Consider the following 17,049-nt stretch of genomic DNA (forward strand, 5'->3'; position numbering starts at 1 on the left):
CGAGGCTCCTAATTTTACCACACAAAAATGGGAAAATCTATTGACTCGAGTATAAGCCGGGGGGGGGGGGGAATGCATTGCTCACAGCCTCCCCAGTATATAGCCTGCCAGCCCCTGCCCCAGTGTATATAACTGATAGGCCCTGCCCCAGTGTATATAACCACCCCCCCCCCCCCGTTGTGCAGCACAACAATACCATTGTAGCGGATGGATCGCACAGAAGATCTAAGGGGGCCGCCGGAAAGGTGAGTTTTGATTTATGTTTTTGACTCTAGTATAAGCCGAGTTTGGGTTTTTCAGCACATTTTTTGTGCTGAAAAACTAGGCTTATACTCGAGTATATAAGGTAATTGATATAACCAATGTCCTAAGGGCTTGGAGTCTAAATGAGACATGTGGTGCAAGTTTGTGTTATGGTACCACTAAAAAACATGGTATTAGGAAAAAAAAAATAGAAATTTTAAAAAGAAAAATCTGGAAAGGAATACATTATAACCATGAAGAAATGAGATTTTAGTAGGATCCAATGGACAAGGCCACGCTCAGTTTAGTATGTTGTAATAAAGTGGTTGTGTAAAAGAATAATTGTTAAGATTACCATTTATCCTTTACAAAGTTAGACTGGTACCACTTTGGCCGACCATTAAATCCTACACAATCCTAATAAACTCAAAATTTGGTTGGGTTCTGCTGCCCTGTGTTTTGTTAGAGGGTTCATTGGAACTCTTGTGGGCCAGTCCAACCATGATTTTTATTCCATGGGATAGAGGATAAATGTACGATCGTGGGGGAGAGGTCTGACTGATAAGACTCACGTGATCTGCAGAACAGGAGAAAATAGGTCCTTTTACCTGCTCTGTACTGGCCAGACTCCTCGGTTTTGGTCAAACTGTAAGCTTTCTCTAGTGCCCCATGGACGTCCATTGGAATTCGGAAACTAGCTGTCTAACCCTCGTATTGTAGTGATAAAATAGAGACCCAATTAATGATTGTATTGTCTCCTCTGTGTAGGCTTAGTGCAGATATTAACTGATTTTAAAGTTGCTGTTTTTGGCTAGGTTAGTGTTAATTAGGAATTGGACCTCATCTCAAGATTCTTCTATAGTAGAATGGGAAAATTTTGTTAGAAAGACGAGTCAATATAAAAGCGTTATAAGAGTTCCTTTTCCCAGTAGTTTTCCTTTCTTCTTCCCTCTATGATGCTCCCTGTAATCAGAAAATTGGAATTTGTCTATATCTCCACCAGGGTTGGATTATGGACTATCGGTGGGATAGCTTGATTGGAAAATAGCTTGTTAGGAAAATAGATTAAATATTAATCTTAATAAAACCCCTTCTAAATGTGTGATATCTGTAGGCATGTTTCATGTTTGCCCGACTGATAGTGTTGCATATATGTTTTCTGTATATCACAGATATTAATTTCTATTGCCTTCCTTTCCCTTGTGCCCTATAACTCTTTCCTCCCCTTTTTCTAGTCCAGTGTCAAATATTTTGTCATAATTACTCCGATACTGGGACCAGTGTGCACCACGTTAATGACAATCCGAGCCCTTTTGACTCAATGCTGACTAATTTGGCTGTGGGGGGGGGGGGGGGGGAGTCCGGTGGAGCGATAATTAGATACTTTGATTTCAACCTGGTTAAATGAGCATGAATGTATGTCTGGGAGGTGGAGGATGGACAGTAGGTATCAGCTATACAGCTTAACACTCCATCTGCAACCTATATGTTAGGGGACCATTAAGGATGTATAAAAAGGACTCACAGATCTATTGATACAGACCAGCAGTTTGTTACACTATGCAACATACATCCAGCAGTAATACCCCTATTAGGTGCTGGCACCGATATCAGGTGTTTACCAATTAAATGTCAACAATTTTATCAAAAAAGTTAAAAAAATTATAAAAATTATTAAAAATTTAAAAAACGAAATATTCTATTCACTATCCTCTCCTTAGAACTGATAGAAAAGTAAAGAAATCATAAACATGTTAGTTATCGCTGCGCACCAAAAGTTCAGATCTATCAAAATATAAAAATGGTTATTCCCAGTGGTGACTGCCGTAACGGAAATGCCCAGAATGCCCCTTTTTTGCCATTTTGAAAAGCATAAATTTTTTCATAAATAGTAGTAAAAATATCTTATAGTCCCAAAATGTTAGCAATAAAAATGTCAGCTCTTTGTCAGGCTCAGAGGTTGTGGATCCTCTGAACCACTGCAGACGATGAAACAAGCCACTACCCGGGACCGGAGTCTGAGTGGCACACGGTTTTCACCAGAGCCTGCCGCAAAGTGAGTTGGACTTGCTGTGGTACCACCAGGTCGTTCCACAAGCGTGACTTGTCCGCAGTGGCAGCCAAGGTCAGGGTACCGAAAGGGCAGGCAATCTCATAGGCGGGGACAGGCAGGAGGTCAGGACAGGCAGCACAGGATCGGAGTCAGAGTCATAGCAACAGATCAGGGCAGGCGGCAGAGGAGCGAAGTCAGAATGGAACCAGGGTCACAACGGGAATTCTCAGAAACACCGCAAGGCATCAAAACATTTTTCTCCAGGGCTCATGACACAATGATCTGGCAAGGCAGGAAGGGAGGTGCTGGATTTTTAAAGGTGGAGGTGTTCAGCCAGTGCACCAATCAGCGGTGCCCTGGCCCTTTAAATTTTCTGAAGATGCCGCGGGTGTGCCCAAGGAGACGGGAACATGCGCACACGGAGCTCGGGCGTGGATCCGGAACAGGGAGAGGTGAGTTGCGCTGGCGCCGCGCCTGCGAGCCCTGGGGGACACAGGTGAGCCCGCGACCCGCAATATGGGTTGTGGGACGACCCTTGACACTTGTCCTGCTAAAAATACCACCTCAGACAGCTCTGAACACCGAAGTATGAAAAAGGTAATAGCATCAGAACAATTTTTTTTTTACTCTTTTAAAAACACAACAAAATCTGTATAAATTTGGTATTACTGTGATCGCACCGACCAAAAGAATCAAGTAGATGTATCATTTAGACCGCACTTTGAAAACCATAAAAATCGATCACACAAGAAAATGCATTTCTTTTGTTCCATAGAAAACAAGCCCTCATAAAGCTCTGTATACAGAAAAATAAGGTAGGGATAGTAAAAATGAAAAGAAAAAAAGTCCTTAAGGGGTTAAAGGAAATTTACCAGTCTCCAGTTTCTTAACTATTAATGCTGCTGCATAGATCTAATAGTAGAATCTCTCCCTTGCTCCTTCTGCAGCGGCACAGGGGGTAATTTATCTTAGAATTTTCCCTTTATTCTCTTATATTTGTGACTTTTTGGCACATATGCATATTTGCGCTTAAATTTTAGACTTTTCCACTCGCCTAGCAAAGTTATCCATGCAAGAATTTTTCAGTGTTGCGTCTGATATATCTTTAAAATTTGGATGTAGATGTAGGAGAAAGTCGCAATTTAGGTTAAAATGTCACAAATAAACTCCAGTCCCGATCAGGCAAAGGCAAAAAACTTTAGAAGTAGTTGAAGGAGAGTTTGCATTTTTTGTGTTACTTTTGTGCAACTTTTTAATGAAATGTTGCAAAAACCCCCCAGACTCAGCTGCCTGATATATCAATCTCTTAGATAAATCAAACAAGTCCGAAACCTGGAATAACCAAAAAAGACACATAAAAATGCCCTGACTAAAGATGAATGACCCCCACAGAGTACTAGATTTGTGCGGCCACAGTATTTCAGGCAGACTGCAGGAGGGGGCAATGACGGAGAAGGGAGGTGGCTCACAATTCATTTAGGGAAAGTGTAATAGCCAGATCTTCTAGAGTCCGGTGATGGCCCCTGAAGCACTTATATTTGAGACTTTTTTGGCACATTTGTATATTTGCAACTTTTGCACTGTAGCAACAATTTTTCAGTGTTTAAAGGAAATTGACCGCATAAAAAACATAAAAAAAAAACCCTTATATATACTCACCCCCACTCCTCTTCATCTTGATCTCCGGGATCACCTAGAAAAGAAAGTCATAATTAGCAGCCCAGAGAGCAGGGACAAGATCCTGGCACTCCAGGTTGCTAATTATGCACACCCCCACACCTCCCCCTCCCATGCTGGTAGCATGGAAGAGCAAGGTGACATCACACAAGAGGTATGAATTCACGCTTCTTATAAGACATCACCTCGCTATCCAAGCATGGGTATGCAAAATTATCAGCCCGCAGCGCCGGACATCTTGTCCTTGCACTCCTGGATGCTAATTATAACTTTCATTTCTAGGTAATCCCGGCGATCAAGATAAGCGATGGACAGTGCCGGGATCAAGATGAAGAGGAGCAGAGGAGATCATTTATAAGTTTTTATGTGGTTGATTTCTTTGGTTTGAACATATAAAAAAGTCATAATTTTGGTGCGAATAAACTCAAGTCCCAAACAGGTGTAGGCGAAAGTTTAGAAGTGTGTTGCAGAAGAATTTGCAACGTTTGTGCAACTTATTTTTTTTATATCACACTCTAAGGCTATATTCACACTAACGTGTGCCGGCCTCACCATAGTACTGTGTGGCCGGGGAGAGTAGGAGGGGTAAGTGCTGCTCTGGTAAAGATAGGACATGTTCTATCTTTCTACTGGCTATGGAACAGTATGGTGCCGCAAGTGTACTGCCCTGTACTGCTCACTTACGGCGCTGTGTGCCCATTGTCATCTATGGGGGATGTCTATATGTCCACCATACATATGTCCCCCATACGGCTGTGTGAATGTTGCCTTAGATAAATGAATCAAGTCCAAAACCCAGAAAAAGCAAAAAATAAGTACACACAGAATAAATGACCCCCATGGTTTTCATCACACTGGTGGGATGAACCCGGCAGCATTAATAGTTCATAATGTGGAAATCTGTTGGTGGATTTCCTTTAAGATAAGACACAGATACTTTTTGCATTGCTGAATGTTCCTAAGATCAATGGGACAGAATTTCTACTATTGACTTTTAAGAAAAGTAGATTAATAAAAGTAAAAGCATCATATGAAAAACACTCCTGAGCTTCGGAGATAGTTACTTAACTCTGAAGTATTTAATACCAAGTGACATAAGGAGTCCCAATAAATTAATTCCAGAGAAGAACATATTTTCACGCTGAGCTGTTAGAGATCCATGTGGAGCACGAGTTGATAGTCTTAAACAGTGACAGATTATTGTGCACGGCTTTATTGATCAGCTTAGGCTCTAAACTTGTGTTGCGTTGCTGTTCGCTCTGGCAGCATGGTGCTACTTGTCAGATATTTACAAAAAGCTGAGATAACATTGCCCCATGGAAATAAGTTCCACAGATGCTGATCAATTGCGTTAAAGTATAAAGTGGCTATTGTACAACAATGCATGAAGGTAATCTAATAGCCAAGTATTGTGTTATAGAGCCCTGATGCTACTAATGTGTATTGTGCGCTTGGATCCTATGCACATGGCGGTCATATTTCTCCATATTGCATGGATGTGTAATAGGAAACAATTAAAGGAAACCTACCACTACGGAGGTACCTATTAAGGTAGATCCGGTGGTAGGTGCCTCTAATGTATGTAAGGCTTGCCCTTTTTAGGGCTAATCTTTTACTCCCCTCTATCTTTTTTAATCTTTAATCAGGGTAATATGCAAATTTTCAAAAGAGGTTACTGGGGCGTGGAGTAGGCTACCCGGCACGGCTACACCACGCCCCAGTAGCCTCTTTGATCCTCCTACCCTCCTACTATCTTCAGCACGCAGCTGCAATGAGCTAGTGTGCACTCATTCGAGATCCGAGAGCTTTGGAGCCGAGATCGCGAAGCCGCTGCCCTGTGTTGTGCGCATGTGCAGAACTCCGGCTTCCCTGACAAGTGTGCACAGCTAGCTAATTGCAGCTGCGTGCTGAAGATGTCTGGGCAGGAGGATCAAAGAGGCTACTGGGGGTGGAGTAGCCACACCGTGTAGCCTCAGCTCCGGCTACTCCACGCCCCAGTAGCCTCTTTAGAAAATGTGCATATTACCCTGATTAAAGATTAGAAAAGATAGAGGGGAGTAAAGGATTTGCCCTAAAAAGGGCTTACCCTACATTCGTTAGATGCACCTACCACCACATCTGCCTTAATAGGTACATCCGTAGTGGTAGGTTTCCTTTAAAGGGAGTCTATCAGCAGTTTAGAGTATGTAAAGCTGCAGACTGTGCTAGGTATTGCCCTGGAGACATATCTAACCATAACTTTGTGTGTGTTGTTAGTAGCAGGCTAAACATGGCTTAAACTCATAGAGAATGGAATATCAGATCATGGTGTTCTGTACATTTTTTTTCTAAATCATTGGGGGGCATTTATTAATTTGGGTGCAGGGTGGCACAGGAAGTGTGCTATAACTTTCAAAGGGATTTAAGTTGAGGCGTAAGGGATTAGTAATTTGACGCACAAACAAAAATGTTAAAGGGGTATGAGCATAAGTTACAATTTTCCAATATAATTTGTATATCAATTCTAGATCTCTGTTTGTTGTTATTCTATAGGAAGCTTCTATGTTTCCTTCTAGTGGACAGAAATCTGACCATGGTCACACAGGTGCACTGTGTTTTGTAAACACAAATGTTAACAGTAATGTTATTAGGCAAATCACCTCTCCTCAGCTGTTGTAATAGATTTCAAAATGCAAGAAAAACGCCCTAATTGTGCGCCAACAAACAGTTTGACAGTTTTTCATTTTAACCGGTTCGCGACCGCCCGCCGTGTATTCACGGCGGCGGTCGCGTCGCGCTGCATGGAGAGGGCTCACGGGCTGAGCCCTCTCCATAGCCGGTAAGTCTTTGCTGCATATTGCAGCAAAGGCTTACTGGTAACATCCGCGATCGGTGCTAGCACCGATCGCGGGTGTTTTTACAGCGTGGGCTGCCGGCAAAGCTGCCGGCAGCCTCAATCAGATAGCGGCGCATGGGCGCCGCCATCTTACCTGGGATCGCCGCTCCCCGTGACGTCATCGGGGGGCGGCGATCCGTCTCCATGGTAGCCTCGGGTCTTCCGAAGACCCGAGACTATTTCGTTTTAACCCCTTCATTACAATGTGCTGATAGCACATTGTAATGAATGAGGAAGAAAATCCCCATATACTGCCATACTGTAGTATGGCAGTATATGATAGGATCGATCAGACAACCTAGGGTTAAAGTACCCTAGGGAGTCTGAAAAATAGTATAAATAAAAATAAAAAAAGTTTAAAAAAAAAAAATTATAATAAAAAAACCTAAAATTTCAAATCACCCCCCTTTCCCTAGAACTGACATAAATATAAATAAACAGTAAAAATCATAAACACATCAGGTATCGACGCGTCCGAAAATGCCCGATCTATCAAAATATGATAATGGTTTTTCAATGCGTTTAACCCCGTAACGGAAAATAGCGCCCAAAGTCGAAAATGGCCCTTTTTTGCCATTTTGAAAAATCTAATAAAATATATAAAAAGTGATCAAAAGGTCGTACAGTCCTAAAAATGATATCATTGAAAATATTATCAAATTTCGCAAAAAATGACACCCCCCACAGCTCCGTACACCAAAGTATGAAAAAGTTATTAGCGCCAGAAGTTGGAAAAATCAAAAAAATTATTTTTGTACAGGAGGTTTTAATTTTTGTAAATGTATGAAAACATTATAAAACCTATACAAATTTGGTATCCCCTTAATCGTACCGACCCAAAGAATAAAGTAGACATGTCATTTGGGGTGCTCAGTGAAAGACGTAAAATCCAAGCCCACAAGAAAATGGCGCAAATGCGTTTTTTCACCATTTTCATTGCATTTGGAATTTTTTTCCCGCTTCCGAGTACATGATATGGAATATTTAATACCATCATTATGAAGTGCAATTTGTTACGCAGAAAACAAGCCGTCACACAGCTCTTTACGTGTAAAAATAAAAAAGTTATAGATTTTTGAAGGTGGGGAGTGAAAAATGGACATGAAAAAACAGGAAAGGGCCCGGTCCTTAACCGGTTAAAGTGGATAATAATAAATTCCCACCAAGGTGTATTCCGGTGACTGAGAAACCGATGAATATAAAAATCAAAAACTACAAAAAATTTGGAATTTTAAAGATGTTGACTGACTTAAAGGGGTGTTCCCATTCCAGCAAGTAATTGATATTGTTTGAATAATGAAAAGTTATACAAATTTCCAGTATAATTCTGTATCAGTTCCTCACTTTTTTCTAGATCTCTGATTGCTGTCCTTCTACAGAAAGCTTCTATGATTACTTCCATTGGTTAGAAATCTGACCATGGTCACACAGGTGCATGGCCCGTTATAACACACAGCTCTGATTACTCAGCTGTGCACCTGTGTGACCGTGTTCAGATTTCTGTCCACTGGAAGTAATCATAGAAGCTTTCTATGGAATGACAGCAAGCAGAGATCCAGAAAACCATGAGAAATTGATACAGAAAGTATATTCATTATATATATATATATATATATATATATATATATATATATATATTCATAATAATAATTCCTTTGTTTAAATAGTGCAAATCAGTCCACAATCTACTTAATCAACCTACCAGTGGGTTTTGGTGTGTGGGAGGAAACCTGAGGACCAGGAGGAAACCCATGCAAACACGGAGAGAACATGCAAACTCTTTGCAGATGATGACCCTGGGACTTGAACCCAGGTCCTCAGTGCTGCAAGGCTGTAATACTAACCACTGAGCCACCATGCTGCCCCTGTAACAGTCCCATTAACATTAATTTGCCTAAGTGGGCATACCCCTTTAAAAAAAATCTGGAGCATATCCAGTGGTGTAACTAGAAGCTGATGGGCCCCAGTGCAAAGTCTGTGCCAGGCCCCCGACTATCATGTAGGGTTTATAGTAATAGTCTTCTCATATGGGAAAGTGACACCATAAGGGCCCCCTAAACCTCCTGGGCCCAGGTGCGACCGCAACCTCTGCACCCCCTCCCCCCAAGTTACGCCCCTGACCATATCAGTTGCATAAAAAAAAATCAACACCGGATAAAGAAAAACTACACTGGATGTCAAGTTACATGTGGCAAATAATTTTCAGCATATACAAGAAATGTAACAATTTCAATTGCGCCAAATATTTTTCATAAGGAGACAACAAATACAAAATGAACAGATCTTTGTACGGTTCTTATGCCTTTTACTATCTGTTTTTTTTAACGTATGGTACATGATATTCTCTCTTGGAGATGGTAACTATGAAAGGCACGGAGCACACGTGTGCACCATGTGGGAATTTGGAGGTTGTTCCGTAATTTGTGAATTGGTATGTGTTTGCCCCCCAGGCGAGTGTTGTGAATGTAAACATGCACACCTGCCTTCCTGAGTCTGCAGCCAAGCATGTACATGACGGTTCTGGAGTAATAATAGCGGGCCGCACGTTTCGCCATTGTAGTCGCCCAGCTGTTACTTTAGTACAGACCAGATTTACTCTTATTGTTGTTAATGTGTTATTGTTTCATCTCCTCCCTGGAATTTAGCAGCGGGCAATTCATACAAATATCTTTAACTGGCTATTTCCATAAGTGAACACGAATGTTAATCACAAGCCTGACCCAGTTTTCCTCTTTTAGCGAAACATTAGTTTAGATTTTAATGAGCATTTTTTGTCTGGTGCGTGCAAGAAAATATATTTAGTAAACAAGCAATTTGAGAAAAGAAAATACAAAACATCATAATTAGTCAAATTGCCGAAAATTGGGAACGTCTAAGCACAAAATAAAATAAGAATGTGTAGATGATATTTAAAGTCTTCTGTGCAGAAACAGCGCCACTCCTCTCAGTAGGTGATATGTGGTATTGCAGTGCATTGGCTTTTCAAGGGGTGTTCAAAGTCTATAGTCAATTTACACGACAGCAAAAAAAATTTGGAAGGAGACGCCCGACTACTAGACTGGCAGCTATGTCCAGTTCTGACATCACTTACATCATGGGACCCATCACTTTGGGATGGACTTTGTGTTACTTTTTGGTCATTTGGTGCATTTTTAGGTTCTAAAGTCTATAATGAAAAAAATAAAATGTAAAAAAAACTCTTTAACATTCAACAGAATAAAAATAAAAAATACATGCAGATTTTAGCCACTCCAGAGCAAAGTCACCTTGAATAAGTTCAGCAAAAACTGAGCTATAGAGAATGAGTCTGCAGTGGAGAAAACTTCTATATAACTAATTGGCAATTGGCAAAATTATGGTGGCTTAGTGGTTAGCATTACAGCCTTGCAGCGCAGGGGTCCTGGGTTCAAGACCCAGGGTCAACATCTGCAAAGGGTTTGTATTTTCTCTCCGTGTTTGTATGGGTTTCCTCTGGGTCCTCCGGTTTCCTCCCACACTCCAAAACATACACAGTAATCTGTGTGCTACATAAATAAAGAAATCGTTATTATGATTATCAGCGGCGCATGCATACCACCATTTTTCTGAGGTTGGCACTCCCTGATGATGTCATGGATTGGCATTTAAAGTAATGAGACAGGGGGTGAGTGGGTGATGAGCCCGAACACCGAAACCGAATTTCTGAAGCAATACACAGCAAGGACTGAAAGGTAGCAGTCACACCACAAGCTGTAGGCACCCCATTTCATGCTCCCCCCTCCCCCCCATACAAATAGGCCAATCCTATAAAAGATCCATTAAAGTTTAAAGGGGTGGGGGATGGGGGGCTGACATAGTTTTTGCATTGGGACCCAGCAGCTTTATCTTGCCTAAAATTCACATACTGGACAAAATTGGTGCCATTCCTCATCATTCACAGATTGATAAAATGGGACCTGTTATCACTTCTCATCCCACTATGTTACCAGCCCCTCAGGTTAGGTATGAAATGGACTTTCTAGAATTCACTCTCTTTTATTTTACATCTCACCCTTTTACTTATAAAAAAAAATGTGTACAGTCATATTCAAATGAGCAGAAAAGAGTCAACTGCCTGAGATGAGGCACTTTTAGAGGGGAGTGTCACTTCGTATGCCCATATCTTGTGCTATGTCGGTCATTGTTGTACAGGAATGTAGAATCGGGTGGTTAAATATATAGATGGGAATGTGAGATGCAGATAAAGATCCAATTCCCACTTTTTAAATTAACTACCTGTTCTGTATCTCCCATTTTATTGCTCACAAAAACTGAGTTGATTTGACAGATGAAAATCATATCTTTAAAATGATACCAAAAGCATGTTTCTAGGTGCTATAGAGCTCATGATAAGGGTATCTCATGTGACATTCCGCTTCCGCCACTAAAATGTTTTATTTTAGTCTACATTTCTTTTCAGCTCTTTTCTCATATGACACATAAACGAGGGGGGATTCTAGAAAGGACATGTCATACCCTACCTGGGGGGAGGGGGCTGCTAGTTTAAAGGGGTAAAATCTGGTGACAGTGTTCCTTGGTGTATGTTTCACAGCTCAAACAACCCCCGTTTAAATTTTTCTGTGCAAATCTTTATTTTACTGAGCGAGAAGGTTCACATTTCTAAAAATAAGGTGGTGCAGCTGTGGAGGAGGAAAGTAGCGACAATTATAGAAGGCGTTATAATTATGTATTGTCTAATTAATCTCCTAGATGTGATCCCAAGGGGAAACCTCTGATACTGTACATTCCATATTTATGTTGCAGCTTTATATTTGCACTTGTTTGTATAATGGAAGAAACTGGAGAATGACAACTAAATCAAGAAACATTTCTTCCTTCCGACATCTCAGACTTTATCCTGTTTACTTCAATATGTTACAATATCCTCATTAGGAAATACAACACATCCCCGAAAAAACAAGCTCTCATAAAGGCAGTAGTTTGTATACAGTTCAGGAGGCCCCCTAGTGGTTATGGAAATGAGGAAAGGCGCTAAATAAATTGATTACTAATATTTTATTTAATGAATAAATAAATAAGTGAGGAGGATGCTGTGTAGGAGGAGGCTGTGTAGGAAGAGGCTGTGTAGGAGGAGGCTGTATAGAAGGAGGCTGTGTAGGAGGAGGCTGTATAGGAGGAGGCTGTGTAGGAGGATGCTGTGTAGGAGGAGGCTGTGTAGGAGGATGCTGTGTAGGAGGAGGCTGTATAGGAGGAGGCTGTGTAGGAGGAGGCTGTGTAGGAGGATGCTGTGTAGGAGGAGGCTGTGTAGGAGGAGGCTGTGTAGGAGGAGGCTGTGTAGGAGGAGGCTGTATAGGAGGAGGCTGTGTAGGAGGAGGCTGTATAGAAGGAGGCTGTGTAGGAGGAGGCTGTATAGGAGGAGGCTGTATAGGAGGAGGCTGTATAGGAGGAGGCTGTGTAGGAGGAAGCTGTATAGGAGGAGGCTGTGTAGGAGGAGGCTGTGTAGGAGGAGGCTGTATAGGAGGAGGCTGTGTAGGAGGAGGATGTGGAGGGAGGTTGTATATAATAACATAAATAAGCTGCATTCTATTAAAAAATATTAGAGGGGCTCTAGATAAACACAGGTAGTCCTCAACTTAAAGGGGTTTTCCCCATGAAGAAGTTAGGCCCTATCCAGAGGATAGATCCTAACTTGCTGAACCATAGGGGTCTCAGTGATGGGACCACCACAGATCACTAGGTCCAATGGAGTACGATGTACCCCTGTCAAATGCCTCATAGCACCACCAAGATGGCCCAGCATGGCTGGGTTTCCTCGTTCATCTCTATGGAGCTGATGGAGATTGCAAAGTACAGCACTCAGCAATCTATTTCAGCTGCATAGAGAATGGACATGGTGGTGCTACACGGGGGGGGGGGGTTGTCGGGTGGCGATGGGGGTACATCAGACCCCAACATACTCCTGTTTTAGTAATCTGTGAGGATCCCATCACTGACACCCCCACTGATCAGCAAGTTAGACCCTATGCCAGTGGTGGCGAACCTATGGCACTGGTGCCAGAGGCGGCACTCGGAGCCCTCTCTTTGGGCACCCGGGCCATCACCCCAGAAAAAAGTTCACCAGACAGAACTCAAAGAATCTGCCTGCAGAATCTTCCTACAATGGTAGATGAATTTGCCCTCCTCCTTTCAACTGTGTTGGTGTCCTTGGGAGGCTGAAGGATTGAAAGTTGTCAAAGAACAAGGAGAAATACATTACTTCTTAAATTGCTACGCTGGCACTTTGCAATAAATAAGTGGCTTTTGGTTGAAGTTTGGGCACTGAGGCTCAAAAAGGTTCGCCATCACTGCCCTATGCCTAAGTTAGGCCCTGTCCTGTCAGGTCAATTGGGGACCTTATAGTCTATGGGTCCTTATAGTTTATTGATCTGTATGAGGGCTGTATGTGTAGAAAATTAAAACTTTTATACTTACCATATCAGAGTCTGATGAGGCACAACGGACTCACATCTGAAGATCCCGTGCCCCCTTTCATAATGCAGCAAGTGAAGCCAGAATAAAGCCCTGGCTGCATTGCGCATGCGCCGTCCCTACATAGCTGAGGTGTACTAGGCCGGCTTCACTTGCCATAATGTGCAGGCATCGAAGGGAACAAGGAAAGAGATGAGTCTAAAGGTTTATTTTAAAACATCATACAGTGTGATTTGGGACACTAAACCACCAGCCCAGAAGGTCCTGTGGGTGCATTAGTGTCTTAAATCGCCACAACAGGTTCCCTTTAAGAACACCTGACTTAGAGACAACTCCAAAATCCTATTGTCGCAAGGACAAAAAAATACTTTATCTGGAGTTACACTTACAATATATATAGTTTCTGACTTACATACAAGTTGTAACTAAAAACAAAGCTAAAATACCTGTATAAATGAATGGGAATGTCAATGGCGGATGTGTAATAATTTCGGGGCAATCTTTATATTCATTGATTCATTCTATAAATGAAACATTTTATTTTATCTTTTTAACTGACAACATTGAAGACATGACACTTTGATACAATGGGGCTTATTTACGAAGGGTCTGCAGCTGCACTTTCGTCGGTTTTTCTGACGTTTTCGGTATTTGCACCGCTGGCACAGCTATTTAAATGGGGATTGTGTCGCACCTGGCTTTCATGTGACGGATATCAGGGGGCTATAATTTTCATTGGAATATAAGTTGGTGGCACATGGGATTAATGATTTGCCACACAAGCAAAGAGGTTGAGAACAGTCTCCCCATACAGGAAGGTGAATAAGAACTCCCTAGATCAGCTTTGAGCTGCTCTAATTTTGCGCCAAAAACCGCTGCCGATTTCTGTCTCATGAAATCCTGACAACTGTGCCACAATCCAAAACGACGAAAGTGCAGTGCACGGACACCCAGTAAATAAGCCCCATTGTGTGTCCACCTTTTCTATCCAGAGTGCCTTTACTCTCTCGGGCTTTGGATTTGCAGTGGAGCTTCACCGGTTATAACCACAGACATCTTCTTCCATTCCACGGAGCTGGTGGATATTAGAGACTTTTCTCTCCTCCCCTTTCCGTTTGAAGATGTCCCACAGATAATCAGTATAGTTAAGGTCCAGAAACATGCATAGCCAGTCTAGCACCTTTAACCTCAATTTCTTTATCGAGACAGTGGTCATCTTGGAAATGTGTTTTGGGTGGTTACCATGTTGGAATACTACCCTGTGGCCCTGTTTCTGAAGGGAGGGCATCAATGGGATCATGCTCTGCATCAGTATGTCACAGTACATGCTGGCATTGATGGTTCCCTCAATGAACTGGAACTCCCCACAACCGGCAGTAATCATACAGCCCAACACCGTGACATTTGCACCATTATGTTTGCTGGTAGGCAAGACACACTTGTCATTGTATTCCTCATCTGGTTGACACCACATACACTTTGCCACCATCTGAATCATATAAGTTTATCTTGGTCTCATCAGACCACATGACATGGCTCCAGTACTCCATGTCCTTAGACGTTTTTAGGCTTCTTATGCATCTGGGATTTCAGTCATGCAAACCAATTTGATACATTATGCGGCATATGGTCTGACAGCCTCATCCCACCCCACATTTAACTTTATAGAAATGTTGGAAATACTCAAACTTCTATTTAGAAGAGACAACCTGTGGATCTAATGTTGAGAACAAGCACTCCATTTCTTTGGTCGACCATGGCGAGGCCTGTTGTAAGTGGAAACTATCTTGGCCGATAATTCCCAGCCTGGAGACGTCACCATGAACTTCTGGACCGAATGAAGCACAGCTATCAGCTCTAAGATACCTCTTATGTCTGTGTCTGATGACTGACTAACCCTCTAGTGTGTGAGACAACTCTCGGCATGTGTATTGACAGTTGAGTGTCAGTGAGAAGTCTACCTTCTGAATGTGAGCTTGTGCCGCTGTGTGAGGGTGTTATCAAATCCTTACAAAAAATGTATCTGGGTACTTCAGTGGACATGATACAGTGAAATGTTATATGTAGGGGGCTGCACCTACTGTATGTATTTAGAAACTTGAGACCAGTGGTTGGCCCACGATCACTATATTGCCCGGGACCCATGGTAGCCTTATTCTGTCACTGGGTCCCACCTCTGGAGAGTAACTTACCAAGAAATTATAGAGACGCTTTAACATGCCAAACTACTTCTCCATTTTCAGTGGACATGAGATGGGATTCAGGGAATTTCCTTTCTTTAAGATAAGTGAAGAGCCTAGACAAGAGACCCACATTTAAAATACATTGATGGAGAATCCTCTGTATTTTCCATACATACGTTAAGCAGTATACCCTGTTAAACAATATGCTATAAGATGTATGTGTTTTACAAAGTTTTATCCTGGGAGGTTAAATCCATCGTAAGATATATGTTTATTTGCTTTGCCTTCTGGCTTTTGTGTCCAGTTTTTCCTCTTAGGGTTGAATTAATACCGCCCTTCCTTAATAGTAAAGGGTCACAAATCTCCCTGGTGCCAACATCCTATTTTACAATTAAATTTAATGGAACAAATATCAGCTTGTTTGGCACAAGTCCCAGAATCCTTGAACTTCTCTCCTTGCTCATTTCATAAATGTTGACTTTTCTTTTATAACGTTCCTGTCACTTCTATAAATCTCCAGTTTTTGCTCATTACTAGATTGTTACAACCCGTTGCTATCGCTTTTCTACTAGTTCATCTCATGAAACTAATCTTCAGTGTCTCCTTGTCTGATTTCCTCTCATACGTTCAGGCTGCTCTTTTACAGTTCAAAGCCTCAACATTCCATGTAAATTACTCATTAAAACAAATCAAGAGCTGAAAGTAAACCGGCACATTCATGGAACCAAAGCTGGAGTGGAAAACTACCATTTTCTTATGTACACCAGGTCTGAATGTACCACTTCAGAATTGTGGTCCAAATGACCCCAGAGCAACCCAAATTAAGGCTATCTGCATATGAACGTCCTTGGTCTTTTGAAACCAGACCGTGTGCTGCCCGAGATCCCATGAAGCAAGCCCCCATGCATAGTGCAGTGGACTGGAGTCTGTGCATCTGAAGAACACAGTGGGGGCCATTTACTAAGGGCCCGAATAGTTTTTTTTCATTGGGTTTCCCGAAAATTACGATTTGCGCCGTATTGCCCCGGATTTTTGGTGCACATGATCGGATTGTGGCGCATCGGCCCATGCAACGGAAATCGGCGTTGTGGCCGTCGGAAAACCCGACGGATTCGGTAGAACTTAAAAAAAAAATGTCGCTTGACATGCACTTACCTGCACCCAGGATAGCTTGGTGAACTCCAGTGAACTCCGACGGACTTCAGCACAACAGCAACACCTGGTGGACATCGGGCGCCCGACCTTAGTGAATCGCCAAAAGACCCGAATCAGCGTCAGAAAACCCTCCGCTGTATCGCAAATGGACCAGGTAAGTAAATCTGCCCCAGTGTGATATTATTTTACCTGAGAGGATATCCTGGCCTATAAAACCATCAAACATCAATTGACTGGTCCCCACAGAAACCAGAAAATCTGCCTGTCCTAATGTTGGATTTTGTTGGTTTGAAGTCGCCTTCTGACCTATGGCTTGCTATGGCCTGCCCTCACCGGTTGTCTCTGACTATGTTTTAGTTCTTTACATTGTTGTTCTCTTTCTTCTCAGGGGCAGCTGTCACCTACAACAGGACCAA

General features: G+C 42.2%; 1 long non-coding RNA gene across 2 annotated transcripts in view; it reads left to right on the forward strand.

The window, feature by feature from the left end:
• The window catches only part of LOC140120690 (uncharacterized), a 39,048-nt gene extending 34,667 nt beyond the window's left edge, over positions 1 to 4,381 (forward strand). For both annotated transcript variants that reach the window (XR_011853947.1, XR_011853948.1), the window contains exons 3-4: positions 3,072 to 3,111; positions 4,256 to 4,381. This is a non-coding gene — a long non-coding RNA (uncharacterized lncRNA). The remainder of the gene's footprint in view (positions 1 to 3,071; positions 3,112 to 4,255) is intronic.
• Positions 4,382 to 17,049: the final 12,668 nt, after the last annotated feature.

This window comes from Engystomops pustulosus, chromosome 3 (genome assembly GCF_040894005.1).
Source record: "Engystomops pustulosus chromosome 3, aEngPut4.maternal, whole genome shotgun sequence".
In the NCBI taxonomy this organism is placed as follows: Eukaryota; Metazoa; Chordata; class Amphibia; order Anura; family Leptodactylidae; genus Engystomops; species Engystomops pustulosus.